The 19,330-nt window shown below is 46.3% G+C and overlaps 1 long non-coding RNA gene across 1 annotated transcript; it reads right to left on the reverse strand.

Annotated features, from left to right (window-relative positions):
* Positions 1-13,509: 13,509 nt before the first annotated feature.
* On the reverse strand, positions 13,510-15,547 carry LOC310680483. The gene is made up of 2 exons (XR_014512809.1): positions 15,270-15,547; positions 13,510-14,803 (listed from the first exon to the last, which is right to left on the reverse strand). It is a non-coding gene; the product is annotated as an uncharacterized lncRNA (long non-coding RNA).
* Between the last annotated feature and the right edge of the window lie 3,783 nt (positions 15,548-19,330).

Consider the following 19,330-nt stretch of genomic DNA (forward strand, 5'->3'; position numbering starts at 1 on the left):
TTCTGGTCACCCTCCCTGCCCAGAACTGCAGGGGGGTCCTGTGCACACAGCTGGTGCTGTCCTGTGTCCAGTTGATTTCAGAAGAGAAAGGTGGGCACAAAAGCAGCAACACACTCCAGGAGGGAGACCACAAAGGACCTGGGTCCCAGAGGCAACACTTAAGACACAGCAAGCCCTGCTTCATTAGTCAAATGTTTGGGAACTAGGGATGGAAGTCAAGAGAGAGGTGCATTATTTGACTTGCAAGATCCTGTTACACCCAACCTGTTTTAAATCAATGGCCTTAGTTCTCCGGCTTCTACCCCCCCAACGGACAGTGACCCTTCGCCCTTCACCCAGTGCATTTCCCCTGCTAACTCTGCCCCATTGCGAAGCTGCCCTTCCCTGGCTGTATGTTTCCCTTTTGGAAAGATATAAGCAAGCAAGACTCAAGAACAAGACACTCTGGTATGCAGGCACAGGGATCATTTTATTGCAGGCAGGGAAGGAAGCTGGATTGGGCCCACTGGGCCAAGAGGGAGCTGGGTCTATCGTTGCCTTCACTCCTTGGGTGCTGGGTTCACCTCTCCAAAACTGTAGAAGTTGCAGGGATTTCAGGCTGTACATCACTGCCATCACTTTGCTGCGGGAGTAAAAGAGTGTTCAGGCACCCAAGAACCCTAGAGAGATCGGTGCTCATCACCCTAACTAGGCAAACGACAAGGGTTTCCCTTACCTGGAGATGCCCAGATGGAGCCTGGGACCAAGGTGCTCATTGACAGAGCCTTGGCCCCATCGCCCTGTTCCCATGTCATAATTATGGACCATCTCTTAGCTGTCAATTCAGAGGCAACAGGCAAAACTCCTTGAGCAAAACTTGGACAATTTGTGCAGAACTGCTGTCTTCAGCCCACCTAGTTCCTTTCTTGACTCCATTCAAGGTGCCTACATTAATGTCAAAAGCCCTAAATAACTTAGGCACCAACAATCTGAGAGAGCTTCTCCATACTTGCGGACACTCTTGGGAGTAAACATCAGCAGGCGGGCTCTCTTGGCAGTTCCTCCACCTTGACAAAGTCATCTCTGGGGCAGCCCCTAAGTTGGGGGAACTCCCTTCCCACAGAGGTGTGTCTGACACCCTCATTATGTTGTTCCCACCTGATAGATATCTACATTTTGGGGGGGACCAACTCTGTTCCTGAGACTGCAATTTGTTTTAACTGCAGTTTCAAACTGCAACACACACTGGGAGCCCATAGTGAAGGGAAAGGGGGGGCAATAAATAACAATAAATCATCCACAAGGGGCTCAGCATCTTACTTGGGTTTTCGCAGACCATGGAGCAAAATTTTGAGCAGCATTTCTGGACGGAAGGACAATCATAATCTGTAGTACACCACTTAATGCAAGGTGGCTTATGTGCTGGAGCATGGAAAGGGCAATTTCCAGGCTTCCCTGAAACAAAGAACATCATTATGGCTCAGAGACAACATTGGAAAAGCCTTTATTTAACCCAGCCTTTATAGGATGAGCACAGCCCAGATGAATAAGTTTCCTCCTGTTTTTCTCCTCCCTCTGAGCACAGAGTTGAACATCTGGGTTGCAATTGGATCAGTCTTTGCTGGGGCTGGCTAACGTCTCCCACAGTGGCCAAGTTCTTTCCAGCTATGGACTGGGCACCAGAGACCTCCTTTCTGCACCTGCTTAACTCCTGAGCTGCAGCTTTAAGGGCCACCTTTAGTTGCTTGTGTGTGTTGGGGAGGTGCCTCCATCTCCACCCCCCTTCCCTTCCTCAGCTATCACCCCACTTCTCTTCCTTCCTCCCATCCATAAGAACTCTCTGGTTTCCTACAGGAGATGGCAACACATTGAAGGATTCGCTGTGGAGCCACCTACAACATTCCCAGGTATAGCGGTGCCTCTGCTCCTCTGAAGAGTCTGGACTCCACACCAGGAAGGCTTTGGGGGTGTGGGGTGAAGGGGGTCCCACTTGGAGGCCCACACAAAGCAGCATCAGAAGGATTGGCCCCAGTGGGGTCACATACCTTGGGCTGAGGCAGAGGGCATCATGGCACAGAGAGCAAAGAGCCCCACGAGGAAGAAGACGAGGCCACCAGACTTCATGGTTAGGCAGAGCAGAGTGCTCTCCAGCCTGTAGCCAGGTGCTTTATAAGGCCACATCCTCAGGGGAGTCCTGCCCAGATTTAATTGGCTGTAGGAAGGTGAGGCCATCATTGCACAAGAAATGATGAGACGCATGTATTGCACAGGTTGTGGTCCCTGTACAAGGGAAGATCAATGAGGTTGTTTTGCAATATAGTCCCCATTTCCCCATTCAGAGACACAACAGCACATGTCCCACTCAGAGGCTTCCCTGATGCTTCTGGTTGGCCACAGTGAGGATGGAATGATGGCGCGGCAGCAGGGTCTTTGGCCTGATCCAGCGCAGGGGGCTCCTCTTGCCTCCTCATGCTCTCTTCCAAGCGCAATCAGCAGACCACTTCACTGTGCAGCCCTTCTGGGCCCACCAAGCACCTTCTGCCATGTTCAAAGAACCACAGGCTTGCAGAAAACAAGCAAACCCCTTAACCGTTTGAACTGGAAGATGGAGAAAACATTTGGAATACCATGTGCAGTTCTGACCACCTTCCCTCGATAGGATGTTTTTTCTGCAAAGGTTCAGAAAAGGGCAACCAAGACTAGGAAAGGGATGGAGCCCAAGAGCTACAAAGAAAAGTTAATAATAATATACAACGGAAAGGAGCAGCCAAGCATACTAGGACTCAATTTCTTGACTTTAAGAAAGCCGACTTCATAAAACTTAGGGAAGTGCTGGGTGAGATCCCATGGACAGTAATGCTAAAAGGAAAGGGAGTTCATGATGGCTGGGAGTTTGTTAAGAGGGAGATAGTAAAAGCACAACTTCAGGCAATACCAATGAGACAGAAACATGGAAGGTGCCTAAAGAAGCCATGGTGGCTATCTAAAGAACTTTTAACTGAGTTAAGATTAAAAAAGGATGTGTACAAAAAATGGAAAAGGGGGGAAACCACCAAAGAGGAATTCAAACAAATAGCCAGCACGTGTAGACACAAAGTCAGAAAAGCTAAAGCACAGAATGAACTCAGGCTTGCTAGAGAGGTTAAAAGCAACAAAAAAGGCTTCTATGGGTATGTTCGTAGCAAAAGGAAGAACAAAGAAACAGTGGGGTCACTCAGAGGAGAAGATGGTGAAATGCAAACAGGGGACACAGAAAGGGCTGAACTCCTCAATGCCTTCTTTGCCTCAGTCTTCTCCGATAAAGAAAACAATGCCCGACCTGAAGAATTTGGAGGAAATGATTCAGCAGAGAAAACACAGCCCAGAATAACTAAGGAGATAGTACAAGAATACTTGGCAAGTTTAGATGTATTCAAGTCTCCAGGGCCAGATGAACTGCATCCAAGAGTATTAAAAGAACTGGCAGATGTGATCTCAGAACCACTGGCAGTCATCTTTGAGAATTCCTGGAGAACAGGCGAAGTCCCGGCAGACTGGAGGAGGGCAAATGTTGTCCCTATTTTCAAAAAGGGGAAAAGAGAGGACCCAAATAATTACCGCCCAGTCAGTCTAACATCAATACCAGGGAAGATTCTGGAGCAGATCATTAAGCAAACAATCTGTGAGCACCTAGAAAGGAATGCTGTGATCACCAATAGTCAGCATGGATTTCTGAAAAATAAGTCATGTCAGACTAACCTGATCTCATTTTTTGACAGAATTACAAGCCTGGTAGATGAAGGGAACGCAGTGGATGTAGTCTACCTTGATTTCAGCAAGGCATTTGACAAGGTGCCCCATGATATTCTTGTAAAGAAGCTGGTAAAATGCGGTCTTGACTATGCTACCACCCAGTGGATTTGTAACTGGCTGACTGACCGGACCCAAAGGGTGCTCATCAATGGTTCCTCTTCATCCTGGAGAAGAGTGGGGTGCCACAGGGTTCTGTCTTGGGCCCGGTCTTATTCAACATCTTTATCAACGACTTGGATGATGGACTCAAGGGCATCCTGATCAAATTTGCAGATGACACCAAACTGGGAGGGGTGGCTAACACCCCAGAAGACAGGATCACACTTCAAAACGACCTTGACAGATTAGAGAACTGGGCCAAAACAAACAAGATGAATTTTAACAGGGAGAAATGTAAAGTATTGCACTTGGGCAAAAAAAATGAGAGGCACAAATACAAGATGGGTGACACCTGGCTTGAGAGCAGTACATGTGAAAAGGATCTAGGAGTCTTGGTTGACCACAAACTTAACATGAGCCAACAGTGTGACGCGGCAGCTAAAAAAGCCAATGCAATTCTGGGCTGCATCAATAGGAGTATAGCATCTAGATCAAGGGAAGTTATAGTGCCACTGTATTCTGCTCTGGTCAGACCTCACCTGGAGTACTGTGTCCAGTTCTGGGCACCACAGTTCAAGAAGGACACTGACAAACTAGAACGTGTACAGAGGAGGGCAACCAAAATGGTCAAAGGCCTGGAAACAATGCCTTATGAGGATCGGCTAAGGGAGCTGGGCATGTTTAGCCTGGAGAAGAGGAGGTTAAGGGGTGATATGATAGCCATGTTCAAATATAGAAAAGGATGTCACATAGAGGAGGGAGAAAGGTTGTTTTCTGCTGCTCCAGAGAAGCGGACACGGAGCAATGGATCCAAACTACAAGAAAGAAGATTCCACCTCAACATTAGGAAGAACTTCCTGACAGTAAGAGCTGTTCGACAGTGGAATTTGCTGCCAAGGAGTGTGGTGGAGTCTCCTTCTTTGGAGGCCTTTAAGCAGAGGCTTGACAACCATATGTCAGGAGTGCTCTGATGGTGTTTCCTGCTTGGCAGGGGGTTGGACTCGATGACCCTTGTGGTCTCTTCCAACTCTATGATTCTATGATTCTATGATTCTATATAATAATAATAAATTAAGGTCCTTATAGTTAAAGCTATGGTTTTCCCAGTAGTGATGTATGGAAGTGAGAGCTGGACCACACAGAAGGCTGTTCGCCGAAGAATGGATGCTTTTGAATTCTGGTGCTGGAGGAGACTCTTTAGAGTCCCACGGACTGCAAGAAGATCAAACCTCTCCATTCTGAAGGAAATCAGTCCTGAGTGTTCGCTGGAAGGACAGATCCTGAAGCTGAGGCTCCAAGACTTTGGCCACCTCATGAGAAGAGAAGAGTCCCTGGAAAAGACCCTGGTGTTGGGAAAGATGGAGGGCACAAGGAGAAGGGGATGACAGAGGACGAGATGGTTGGACAGTGTTCTTGAAGCTACCAGCATGAGTTTGACCAAACTGTGGGAGGCAGTGGAAGACAGGAGTGCCTGGGGTGCTCTGGTCCAGGGGGTCACGAAGAGTCGGACACGACTAAACGACTAAACAACAACAACAACAACAAATTTTTATTTGTATCCCACCCTCCTCAGCCGAGGTTGAGCTCAGAGTGGCTAACATCATAAAAACAACGCAATAAGCATAAAAACAGACATCAATTAATTAAAATACATATTAAAATTAATTCATACAAGTTAAAATCTGGGCAGGTGGCAATTATCAGGGTGGAACTGAGAGTGGTTAATAAATGCCAGGACCAACTGTTTCCACCGGTCATACAAGGACCTGTGAGCGGGTTGGGGGCCTCCTTCGGGCATGTTTTATACAAAGGAAAGTAAGTCAAACTGCATCCTGCCCAAAGGCATGGCAGAACAGCTCCGTCTTGCAGGCCCTGTGGAAAGATGTCAAATCCCGCAGTGCCCTGGTCTCTTGGGGGAGAGCGTTCCAGCAGGCCGGGGCCACGGCCAAAAAGGCCCTGGCTGTAGTCGAGGCCAGTCTAATTTCCCTAGGGCCTGGGATCTTCAAGGTGTTATTGTTAGCAGACCGTAAGCACTGGCGGAGGAAGAGGGGGGCAAGGGGAGTGCACCACCTCCGGCAGCGTGATCCCAGGGGGTTGCCATCGAGGCTGTTCCCTTGCCCGTGCTGTGCACCATGCCCCTGCAGGCAGTGCATCACACCCCCAGGATGCGAGCCATGCCCCCCTGGACATGCGCCAGCTCTGCCACTGACCGTAAGGTCCTCTGTGGGGCATACAAGGAGAGGCGGTCCTGTAGGTACGAGGGTCCTAGGCTGTATAGGGCTTTAAAGGTTAAAACCAGCACCTTAAACCTGACCCTGTACTCCACCAGGAGCCAGTGCAGCTGGCAACCAAAACTAGGAAAGGGATGGAGCCCAAGCCCTACAAAGAAAAGTTGCAACATTTGGGATTTCTTTAGCTTAGAGAAAATACAAGTCAGGTAACAGGATAGAGGTTCATAAAATGATGTGTGGCATGGAGAAATACGGTAAAGTTTTTCTGGCAACTCTCATAACATCATGGACATCCATGGACATCCAATGTCTAACTGGAAATGGTTGGATTCAGGGTGGATAAAAGGAAGTCCTTCTTGATGCGGCAAACAGATGTAGGTTGAATCCTGACCAGACAGAAGTACTGTTTTTGGGGGACAGGAGGCAGGCAGGTGTGGAGGACTACCAGGTCCTGAATGGGGTAACTGTGCCCCTGAAGGGCCAGGTGCACAACCTCGGAGTCATTCTGGACTCACAGCTCTCCATGGAGGCGCAGGTCAATTCTGTGTCCAGGGCGGCTGTCTACCAGCTCCATCTGGTACGCAGGATGAGACCCTACCTGCCCGCGGACTGTCTCGCCAGGGTGGCGCATGTTTAGTTATCTCCAGCTTGGACTACTGCCACACGCTCTACGTGGGGCTACCTTTGAAGGTGACCCAGAAATGAGAACTAATCCAGAATGCAGCAGCTAGACTGGTGACTGGGAGCGGCCGCCAAGACCACATAACACCAGCCCTGAGAGATCTGCATTGGCTCCCAGTACATTTCCGAGCACAATTCAAAGTGTTGGTGCTGACCTTGAAAGCCCTATACGGCCTTGGTCCTGTATACCTGAAGGAGCATCTCCACCCCCATCGTTCAGCCCGGACACTGAGGTCCAGCACTGAGGGCCTTCTGGCGGTTCCCTCACTGCAAGAAGCCAAGTTACAGGGAACAAGGCAGAGGGCCTTCTCGGTGGTGGCACCCGCCCTGTGGAACGCCCTCTCACCAGATGTCAAAGAGAAAAATAACTACCAGACTTTTAGAAGACATCTGAAGGCAGCCCTGTTTAGGGAAGCTTTTAATGTTTAATAGGTTATTGTATTTTAGTGTTTTGTTGGAAGCCGCCCAGAGTGGCTGGGGAAACCCAGCCAGATGGGTGGGGTATAAATAATAAATTATTATTATTATTATTATTATTATTATTATGCTTTATAAACTGTGGAATTTGCTGCTTCAGGAGGCAGTTGGTGCCATTAACGTGGATGGTTTTAAAAGAGGGCTAGACCAATTCATGGAGGGCCACTGATGGCTTCTAGCCAGGATGGCTATGCTTTGCCTGCATAGTTGGGCACAGAAATGCTTCTGAATCCCAGTTCCTGGAAACCATGAGCAGGCAGAGGACTCCTGTGCTTCTATTCTGCTTGAGGGCTTCCCACCGTTCTTGGAATGCATGTCATTGTTTTTGCCACCGCTCTAACAAGAGAGTTTTGCATATATGGGCCAGTAAAAAGGTGCAGCTAGTTACCGCAAGTCAAAAATGCTGCTCACTTTGCCACTAACCTGCTTCCCCTCCTCTGGCTTCTTACCACATCTTGGAGCTTCCCTCTGCTTGCTTAAGCACGGTCAAGGTTTAGTATAACAGCTTAGTCAGGATATGGTTGTTTGAAGGTGGGACTCTTCCTTGCAGCTGTCCTTTGTGCCTTACGACAGCTGCCCAACTGGCTGGGATGGGGATGAAATGCTTTTGGGTCTATGTGTCTAAGGGTTGTAGTGCTGCAGAAATAGTAATTTATTATGGGCAGTGGAAAGCCATGCTAGAAGGGCGAGAGTGGGTGTATTTAGGGAGCAATTGGGCAAACATCTATCTGAGTGCTTCCCAGGAAAGAGAGCTAGAGGCTCTGCTTGAAGAGGAGGCAAACAATATGTTTGCGGAGTCACATCACCCAATGACCCATATTAAGGCTCTACTAAGATGCCTGGGTCCTTTTCACATGTTTTTTGTTGTTATTGTTGTTTAATTGTTTAGCTATGTCCGACTCTTCGTGACCCCCTGGACCAGAGCACACCAGGCACTCGTGTCTTCCACTGCCTCCCACAGTTTGGTCAGACTCATGCTGGTAGCTTCAAGAACACCATCCAACCATCTCGTCCTCCTTCGTCCCCTTCTCCTTGTGCCCTCCATCTTTTCCAACATCAGGGTCTTTTCCAGGGAGTCTTCTCTTCTCATGAGGTGGCCAAAGTCTTGGAGCCTCAGCTTCAGGATCTGTCCTTCCAGCGAACACTCAGGACTGATTTCCTCAAGAATGGAGAGGTTTGATCTTCTTGCAGTCCATGGGACTCTCAAGAGTCTCCTCCAGCACCAGAATTCAAAAGCATCCATTCTTCGGTGATCAGCCTTCTTTATGGGCCAGCTCTCACTTCCATACATCACTACTGGGAAAACCATAGCTTTAACTATACGGACCTTTGTTCACAAGGTGATGTCTCTGCTTTTTAAGATGCTGTCTAGGTTTGTCATTGCTTTTCTAACAAGAAGCAGGCATATTTTAATTTCGTGACTGCTGTCACCATCTGCAGTGATCATGGAGCCCAAGAAAGTAAAATCTCTCACTGCCTCCATTTTCCCCCTTTCTGTTTGCCAGGAGGTGATGGGCCCAGTGGCCATGATCTTTGTTTTTTTGATGTTGAACTTCAGACCATATTTCGTGCTCTCCTCTTTCACCCTCATTAAAAGGTTCTTTAATTCCTCCTCACTTTCTGCCATCAAGGTTGTGTCATCTGCATATCTGAGGTTGTTGATATTTCTTCCGGCGATCTTAATTCCGGCTTGGGATTCATCCAGCCCAGCCTTTCGCATGATGAATTCTGCATATAAGTTAAATAAGCAGGGAGACAATATACAGCCTTGCCGTACTCCTTTCCCAATTTTGAACCAATCAGTTGTTCCATATCCAGTTCTAACTGTAGCTTCTTGTCCCACATAGAGATTTCTCAGGAGACAGATGAGGTGATCAGGCACTCCCATTTCTTTAAGAACTTGCCATAGTTTGCTGTGGTCGACACAGTCAAAGGCTTTTGCATTCTTGGTATGTTTTTATTGTGTTTTTATCATTGATGTTCTGCAATGTGTTTTTGTTTAGACACTCCTGTCCACATGTTTACAAAGCTGATGTGAGTTTTAATCTGTTTCCAGCCTATTATTATTTTAACTTTTTGAAAGTCCTTATATTTCTTATGGATAATTGTATCATTCTCTCTCCTTCGTAAACTGCTTTGAGCTTCTTCTTTTTACAATCAAGCAGTGTATAAATTCCATGCATTAAATACAACTTTGATGGCTGTGCCACTGGGAAGCATAGCTGAAAATGCTTCTCCATCCAACAGCATTTGGGATGACCCAGATGGGGACTGTTTTCACAAGAGCATGACGAGGAGGAAGATAATGATGCTACCGGGAAGGATATTGTGCTGGGAGCAGCAGCCAAGCATTGTTTGTCCAGGACAATGTCCTCTCCCAGTCTGCCTAGGCGCTGTTTCCCCAAAGTAGCAGGAAAGACAGGTTTGGGATGGCAGATTTAATGTATTTTTAATCTCTTGTTGGAAGCCGCCCAGAGTGGCTGAGGAAACCCAGCCAGATGAATGGGGGTATAAGTAATAAATTATTATTATTATTAAAAACAACACAGTTCCCAATCCAGTGAGCCTGCCTTTCTGTCACCCACCAGACTCCCATGTCATGAAACACATCCCAGAAGCAGGAGAAGTTAGGTGATGCTTGAAGTCAAAGGTCTCTGGGGTATTACTCCACTTGTATTAGCCCCATCCTAAGGTCAGCTTAAAGGGACGTGAGTGGCGCTGTGTTAAACCACAGAGCCTAGGGCTTGCCAATCAGAAGGTCGGCCAGTAAATCAAGATGAGCGCCGCAGCCCCAGAATCGTCCATGACTGGACCTTATGGTCAGGGGTCCCTTTACCTTTACCTTAAGACCAGCTTACTTACCAATTAAAAGAGAAAGCAAGAGACACTCTTGTTCCCCCTGCAATCTCATGCCCTCCAACATTTCTCCAATGAAAATAGGACGTCCGATTCCATAATGATAATTTTTCTATTTATACCCCACACATCTTACTGGGTTGCCCCAGCCACTCTGAGAGGCTTCCAACATATATCAATACACAATAAAAAATTAAACACTTAAAAAAAAAAACCACTTCCCTGTACAGGATTGCCTTCAGACGGCTTGGGGGTCAGATAACTCCATACCCTCCAACATTTCTCCAATGAAAAGAGGGAGATTTTGGCATCAAATCAGAAATGGGACAGCTTCTCTAAATCAGGGACGTCCCTGGAGACTAGACTCAGTATATTATAACATATACTTTGTAATGGGTATGTACATGTTTGAATAAATAGCAATATTTTTTTAAAGGCATCGATTAACATTGTGGAAGGATTTCTTTTTAACTGCCTACATAGGCCTGGTGGAATAGCAAAGTTTTCAGCAGGCATTTGACCAGCACTTCTTCAGTCTCACTGTAGCCTTCTTGGGATATGTGAAGGCAGAGAGGAAAGAGACCCCTCTCGCTCTCAGGATGCCCAACTCTACAAATCTATTATTCTATGTAAATGCATGCAGAAGACCTGTCTTCCTCATTCATTCTGATCACAGCTCCTCCATAGCCCTCCAAGGGTAATACCAAAAGTGAACGGTTTGGCTTTAAAAGTAGTGTGTTCTATGATTCTGCTGTGTTTGAAATAATATACAGTTGTACCTCGGGTTACAGACGCCTCTAGTTGCGTTTTTTTGGGTTACGGATGCGCCGAAACCCGGAAGTACTGGAACGTGCATGCGCAGAAGTGCTAAATTGTGCTTTGCTCATGCGCAGAAGCGCCGAATCGCAACCCGCGTGTGCAGGTTGCGAACACTGCGGGTTGCGAACGTGCTTCCTGCAGAGATCATGTTTGCAACCCGAGTATCCACTATATATGCAGCATCAACAGAAGTCTAGGGTCCAGATCAAGGGAGGTCATAGTCCCTCTCTATTCTGCCTTGGTCAGACCACACCTGGAATACCATGTCCAGTTCTGGGCACCACAGTTTCAGAAGCATGTTGACATGCTAGAAGGTGTGCAAAGCAGGGCGACCAAGATGATCCAGGCTCATCTTGCCTTGTGAGGAACAGTTGAAGGAGCTAGTTATGTTTAGCCTGGAAAAGAGGAGACTGAGAGCCATCTTCAAATATTTCAAGGGCTGTCAAATGAGAGGGAACAAGCTTGTTTTCTCCTTCTCTGGGGGGTAGGACTGGCTTCAAGTTACAAAAATGGAGATTCCAATTGTACATCAAGAAGAACGTTCTGACAGTAAGAGCTGTTCAACTGTAGAACGGTCTCCCTCAGGATGTTGTGGAGGTTTTTAAGCAGAGGTTGGATGGCCAGCCATCATGGCTGATTTAGCTGAGATTCCTGCACTGCAGAGGGTTGGACTAGATGACATTTGGGGTCCTTTACAACTCTACAATTCTATGATTCTATGATACAATTCTATGATTGAGGGCACAAGGAGAAGGGGACGACAGAGGACGAGATGGTTGGACAGTGTTCTCGAAGCTACAAACATGAGTTTGACCAAACTGCGGGAGGCAGTGGAAGACAGGAGTGCCTGGCGTGCTCTGGTCCAGGGGGGCATGAAGAGTCGGACACGACTAAACGACTAAACAACAGCAACATGATTCTCTTCAGCGTCTGACACCTCCTCTTCCCGATCTTCTCCCTCTGACTACTCATCATCGTTCTACCACCAATCCCTGGGCCCTGGGCCTTCCTTCCTTGGGGGGTTTTCCAGCTGATAACTCCCACCGTTCCTCGGTCTCCCAGCAGTCTGCAGCAGTGGGGGCAGAAGGTATAAGAGCAAGCTTGCCAAATCAGTCCCTTTTTCTAGGTCAGAGCTTTCCAAACTCCATTGCGACACATCAGTGTGCTGGCCGCAGTGTAGGCGTGTCGCGTGAATGCTCCCCGCACTCCTCATAGGGCACTGCAGTCCTGAAAGGGTGCCCCCTGCCCAGTCATGCTGGCCAACTGAAGAAACAGCTGAGACCACAGCCTTTGAAACAAGCTACGAAATGATTAAATCTCAGAATGATCTTTGAAAGTAGCAGCGCCAACCCGTTGGAACTCACCACCTATTGATCCAAGGCAGGCTCCTTCATGGTACCTAAAACCATCGCATTGTAGAGTTGGAAGTTACTCCTGAGGCCCATGTAGTACAACCCCCTTCAATACGGAAATCTTGACTAAAGACAGATGCCCCCCCCAACCTTCAAGGAAGGAGAGTCCACCATCTTCCAAGGGAGACCCTTCCACTGTCAAAACAGCTCTTACTGTCAGAATCTCCTTTCTCGTAACTTGAAGCCATTGGTTCGAGTCCTACCCTCCAGAGTTCCACCCATTAGAAACAATATCTTATAGACAAGTCTGCCCAGATGTTTAGAAAGCTGGTGCAGGTTTTAATCCTCATTTGGCCTCTTGTTATTTTACTTTTCTGAAAGTCCTTATATTTCTTATCGATCATTTTATTGTTTTGCAAACCACTTTGAGCTTCTTCCTTTTCCACAGTCAAGCAGTGTATAAATTTTATGAGATACGGTAAATAAAACAAATTGTGGAGCTGAAGGGTTTCCGCCACAGACCGCTGGACGAGAGGCAGACCCCGGGATCCCTTGCCTTATTCGGTGGTATCACTTTGACTGCTCTGGCACTGGAAAGTGTAGCTGGACCTGTTCCTCCATCCAAAAGCATATGGGGTGACCTAGATGGGAACTGTTTGCACAAGAGCAAGTAGGAAGATAATGATGATACCGGGAAGGATATTGTGCTGAGAAGGCAGCCAAGCATTGTCTGTCCAGACCATTCCCTCCTAGTCTGTCTAGGTGCTGTTTCCCCAGAGCAGCGGGAAAGACAGGTCAGGGCCGCCCTTCCAAACAACACGGTTCCCCGCCCTGTAAGTATTTCTTTCAGTCATTCTTGGAAAGACCGTGTCATGCAAGCTCATCCCAGAAGCAGACATTAGTTGGTGCTCAAAGCCCTGGGTCTCTGGGGTATCTATATTCCATTTGAATTAGCTCCATACCAAGCTCAGCTTACCAATTAAAACAGAAAGCAAGAGAAACTCTTAAAAGGTATTGTTCCACCTGCAGTTCTGGTTCCATCAATGTGACCACTGGAACACGCTCCGTCAGGACTTGGGCTGCTGCGCTTTGCATCCATTGAACTCATGGAACTTTGAAGTGTCAGGCATAGCTCTAATGGCTTTAGCCCAAACGTAGCAGAGTTTTCCTGCACAGCAAAGAAGCTAGTTGAGGTGGAAATGACTAGTCAGCTAGACTCAGAATAACTATTTACAGGATTTATTAAAAGGAAAAAGAAACCAGCAGAGTTTCTGCATACAAAGCAAAGCAAAATAAATCCTTTCTTTCTCTCTCTCTTAACCATACACAGCACTCCTACTCCTAACACACCTACCACACCAAACTGTGCTAGCATTCCTAGATAACAGAGTTGAGTGCTGGTCGTTAACCAATCAGAGTAAGTAGTTTCTAGGTCAAGCAGACCTTGGCTTTCTGCCAAGAGTAAATTGACACTGCCTTGAGTTAATTGTGTGAAGCCAGAATCTGTAAGTTTTCATGAGAATCAATTAACAGAAACTGAACACCCCCTCACAGATTCTGCTGGACAATTAACATCAAATAACACCTATGTAGGAGATTATTTTTCCAGCAAACCTAAACTCTTGCACATTTGCTTGTTCTTTATCTTTGCCAATGGTTTAGTTAATCCATCTGCTACATTTTCTTCACTTGATACATAAGTACATGTGATTATATTGTCTTGTACACAGCACCGTACATTTTGGTATTTTACGGAGATATGTTTGGAACGTGATTTGAAACCCTCTGTTTTACTTAAGGTTATACAAGCCTGATTATCAATGTAAACTTGTACTGGTTCTCCACAATTTACATTTAAATCTGCTAACAAATGCTTGAAATAAATCACCTCGTTGCACAATTCACTCAATGCGGCGTACTCGGATTCCGTTGATGACACACTTACAATGTCTTGCTTGCGTGACCGCCAGCTGATTAAAGCTCCACCGACCATTATGACTAGTCCTGTGACAGATTTTCTATCTGGCAAATTTCCCCAGTCACTATCACAATAGCAAACCAACATTTCATCCTCTGAAGAATTTAATTGTAACATATAGCCAATTGTCTGTTTGAGGTATCTCAGAACTTGCTTTACCCCTTTCCAGGCATTTAGTGTGGGTTTTGAGACCAATCTACTTAATATGCCTACTGCATAGCTAATATCAGGTCTGGACCACTGTGCTAGATACAATAAACTTCCAATTACAGAATGATATACATCAGGATGTTCAAATTCAGGACTCTCATCTATATGAAGTGTTTTTATGAAACCTGGATCCATAGGCACCACTGCCCCTTTGCAATCCTGCATCCTGTATGTAGTCAGTAGTTGTTTAACTCTGTTCTGCTGACTAATTAGGCAGCTGCCATCTTGGGCCCAGCACACTTCCAACCCTAGATATGTCCTAACCGGGCCTAAGTCTTTCATTTTGAACTTACTGGACAATTGCTTGGCAAACCTTTTAGTTTGTTTATCTGTTTTGCAAGCATACAATACATCATCTACATAAATCAGACAAAACTCTTGATCACTGCCTGTACCACGTACATAAACACAATTGTCAGCTGTACTTTGCTTGAAACCAAATGACACTAAGGCCTCATGGAAACATTTGTTCCAAGATCTTGCAGCCTGTTTGAGACCATATAGAGCTTTGTTTAATTTCAACACTCTATTGGAACCTGTCTCATAACCAGGCGGTTCAGCTAGATACAGGTCTTCTGATATTGATGCATGTAAATATGCAGTCTGGATATCAAAATGGTTTAACAGGAGTTTTCTCTTTGCTCCAAGCGTTAGAATCAGCCTTACATTTTCCGCCTTAGCAGTAGGGGAAAAAATCTCATCATAATCTTTTCCAGGCCTCTGAGAGTATCCTTGAGCCACTAAACGAGCTTTGTATTTGTACTCTCCTGTCACCAGAGGTTTAAGTTTGTACACCCACCTGCAGCCTACAATCTTTGCCCCCTCAGGCGCTGCTACTGGTGAAAAGACCTTGTGCTCATTCAGAGAGGACATCTCTTCCTCCATTGCCTGTTTCCAGAGCTCTGCCTCCTCTTTTGGTAACTTTAACACCTCCTGGAAACTCTTGGGCTCTGCAATTACACTAAACACATTTGCAGTATCCGGAGAAAAACGCACCGGAGGCACTCCTTTGTTTTGTCTTTTAGATCTTCTGGGAGAAATTTTTTCTTCTGACCCACTTTCCTCCTCAGAACTACGACCTCTCTTTTGTTGCTGAGCAACTGGTCTCTGGCTAATTCCATTTTCTTGAGAGCTCTTATCTGAACTTTCCTCCCCCTCAGACTCTGATTCTCTAAGTTTACCTTCAGAGTCATGAAGCTCCTGAGAAGGTTCAAACCAAACCTCAGTATTGGCATGTAGTCTCTCCCAGCCACTATGTTCACAAAAATTGGCATTCCTGGAGATCACAATGCCATTTGTCCCTTCAGCAAAGCGGAAACCTTTTCCCAGCTCCTGGTAACCCACAAACACTAACTGTTTGGTCTTAGGATCTCCCTTCTTTCTCATTTGTTTTGGAATTAATACCCAGGCTTTTGATCCAAACACATGCAAATGGTCAATTTTGGGTTTTTTGTGAAACAATTTAAAGTACGGAGTTGTACCTATTGTTTGATGAAAGAGCCTATTTTGGAGATAACACGAGGTGAGCATGCTCTCCCCCCAATAAGACATGGGCAAATCAGCATCATCAAGCATGGCAAACATCATATCTTGTAAAGATCTATGTTTTCGCTCTGCAACGCCATTCTCCTCTGGGGAAAAAGCGTTCGTTTTTCTATGCCCAATGCCACGCTTTTGTAACCAATCTCTAAAAGCATTTGACATAAATTCGCCACCTCTGTCCGTCTGAATCCTTTTGAGTTTAATGGACAGAAATCTTTCCACAGATGCCACCCAGCCTTTAAACTTAGTGAACACGTCACCCTTCTTCTTCATGGGAAAAACCCAAGAGTAACGCGTGGCGTCATCCACAATTGTTAATGAAAAACGTGATCCACCCCTGCTTACAGCAAATGGACCAATTACGTCCATGTGAACCAGCTGTAGCGGTGACTCACTAACTCTGTCACTTCTGGGGTAAGAGACTCTGTGGGTTTAAACCTTTTTACAAACATTACAATCAAGGTACTTGTTACAACTCTTTAAATCACCCCCATCAGCCAATTCAGACATTTTTAGTACACTTTTCCAGCCAGCATGCCCCATTTTCCTATGCAATAAGTGCACACAGTTGTCATGTATAGCTTTGTTATTCACTGCAGGCTGAGATTTACTGACTACTGCTGCAACTTGAGATCCTGCTTTAAGCCAAAACAAGCCTCCCTCTGACTTAGCAGTGCCTAAAATCTCACCAGCCTTCTTAATAATGCAACTGTCTCCTTCAAAATACACTTTAAACCCAGCTTTTAGCAAACAATCTACAGACATCAGATTGCTCCTTAATGAAGGTACACAAAGCACATTTTGCAGGCATTCACGAAGACAAGGAACAAAAACTGCACCCTCCGAAATCACTTCGGAAGTACTTCCGTCTGCTAGAGTCACCTGGCTGCGCTGTGCTGAGTTCTTGGAAACAAACAATTCATCTGAATTTACGATGTGCCGAGACGCTCCCGAATCGGCACAGCTTGTTTCTCATCAGCAATCTTGACCTCTGCGGTCACCAGCTGAGCCGACTGTTTTCGTTTGAAGAATTTCTTTTTATGCTGCTGCTGCTGCTGCTGATCTCGTCTCTGCTCCTGCACCGGCCACTGAGACTTGACCAACTCCGGACATTGTCGTTTTAGATGCGCTGAAGACCCACATCGGAAACAACGCCTAACAGCAAATGCTGACTCCTCACCGGTACGCTGCTTTTGCGTCACCTCTGGCACAGCATGAGAACTCCTTCCAAACCGCCCGCCTGTAGAAGCCTCTACAGCAAACGACCTTTCTTGCCTCTTCTGCCATTCTTCAATCAAACGCCCAGTAACATAGCTGACTGATAAATCACGCTCCTGTAAACCTTCTAGAGACAAAACTAAATTATCCCAGCTTTCCGGGAGAGAACTCAAAATAATAGCCACCTTCTCCTGCTGGTCTAATGCACAGTCTCTTTCCTGGAGCGCAACAAACTTTAACTGTAAACTGTGTAGGTGTTCCTGCATTGTAACCCCAGGCTGTAACATTGCCTTGTACAATGCCTTGCGAATGAACAGCTTGGAAACCGCTGTCTCACGCACATGGAGTTCTTTAAGTGCTTGCCACACACCTCTAGCTGTCTTGATTCCCCTCACATACGGCAACTGGGAATCTTCCAGCCCCAAGACAATTGTGGCCCTTGCTCTTTGATCTTTATCGAGGTCTTCATCATCAGGCTTTGCAGGAAACTTACTCACCACTTGCCAGAGACGATCCCTCTGCAGCACTGCCTGCATGCGTTCCGACCACAGCAAGTAATTGGAGTCATTCAGACGCTCAAAAGCCATCTGAACTGGTTGTGAGGCCATCTTGAGAGCGATGTCCCTGGAACCCGGAACCAGCTACTCACGACCACCGAGAGAGAAAACAGGAACCACAGCAACCAGCATTCACACGCTGCGGCTGTTGTCCTTGTGTCCACTGCGTCACCAGCTCACAACAGTCAGGAACCAGCCAATGTCCATCTGCTGCACCAACAGGAACAACAACTTCTGGAACCAACACCGATGATGCTGACACCACCACAACTCAGGCTGGCCGGACAATACCCATAACCTCATGGAACTTTGAAGTGTCAGGCATAGCTCTAATGGCTTTAGCCCAAACGTAGCAGAGTTTTCCTGCACAGCAAAGAAGCTAGTTGAGGTGGAAATGACTAGTCAGCTAGACTCAGAATAACTATTTACAGGATTTATTAAAAGGAAAAAGAAACCAGCAGAGTTTCTGCATACAAAGCAAAGCAAAATAAATCCTTTCTTTCTCTCTCTCTTAACCATACACAGCACTCCTACTCCTACCACACCTACCACACCAAACTGTGCTAGCATTCCTAGATAACAGAGTTGAGTGCTGGTCGTTAACCAATCAGAGTAAGTAGTTTCTAGGTCAAGCAGACCTTGGCTTTCTGCCAAGAGTAAATTGACACTGCCTTGAGTTAATTGTGTGAAGCCAGAATCTGTAAGTTTTCATGAGAATCAATTAACAGAAACTGAACTGGCTCCCTCCTTGTCCTGCTGGCAGGTGAAGACTTTCCAATCGGCTTTTGGGAAGTGCTGTTTTAATGAAAGGGCTGGTGTGGTGCTGTTTTTATTGTAATTATTTGTTTGGCTTGAATAAATGAGATACACACACACACAATGTTTAATGGTTGTTGTTGTTTTTAATTTGTGTTTTATTCTATGCTTTTAGTGGTTATTATTATTATCTTTAAGCTGCCTTGAGTCCCATCAGGGAGAAAGGTGGGGTAAGTTGTTATTATTATTATTATTATTATTATTATTATTATTAGTAAAGATAAAGGTACCCCTAACAATTAGGTCCAGTCTCGGATGACTCTGGGGTTGTGGCGCTCATCTCGCTTTGTTGGCTGAGGGAGCCGGCGTTTGTCCACAGACTGCTTTTCCGGTCATGTGGCCAGCAGGACTAAGCTGCTTCTGGCAAACCAGAGCAGCACACGGAAACGCCGTTTACCTTCCTGCCGGAGCGGTACCTATTTATCTCTTTGCACTTTGACGTGCTTTCGAACTGCTAGGTTGGCAGGAGCAGGGACTGAGGAATGGGAGCTCACCCTGTCACGAGGATACAAACTGCTGACCTTCTGATAGGGAAGTCCTAGGCTCTGTGGTCCCCTTCATGGATCACTGCCTTGCCGTGGCAAAGGGGCTTGAAAAACTCAGAGAAGCTATGAACTATGCCGAGCAGGGCACCCAAGATGAACAAGTCATAGTGGAGAGTTTTGACCAAACGTGATCCACCTGGAGGAGGAACCGGCACACCACTCTAGTATCGCTGCCAAG

This window comes from Podarcis tiliguerta, assembly GCF_965153285.1.
Source record: "Podarcis tiliguerta genome assembly, chromosome: 6".
Taxonomy (NCBI): Eukaryota; Metazoa; Chordata; class Lepidosauria; order Squamata; family Lacertidae; genus Podarcis; species Podarcis tiliguerta.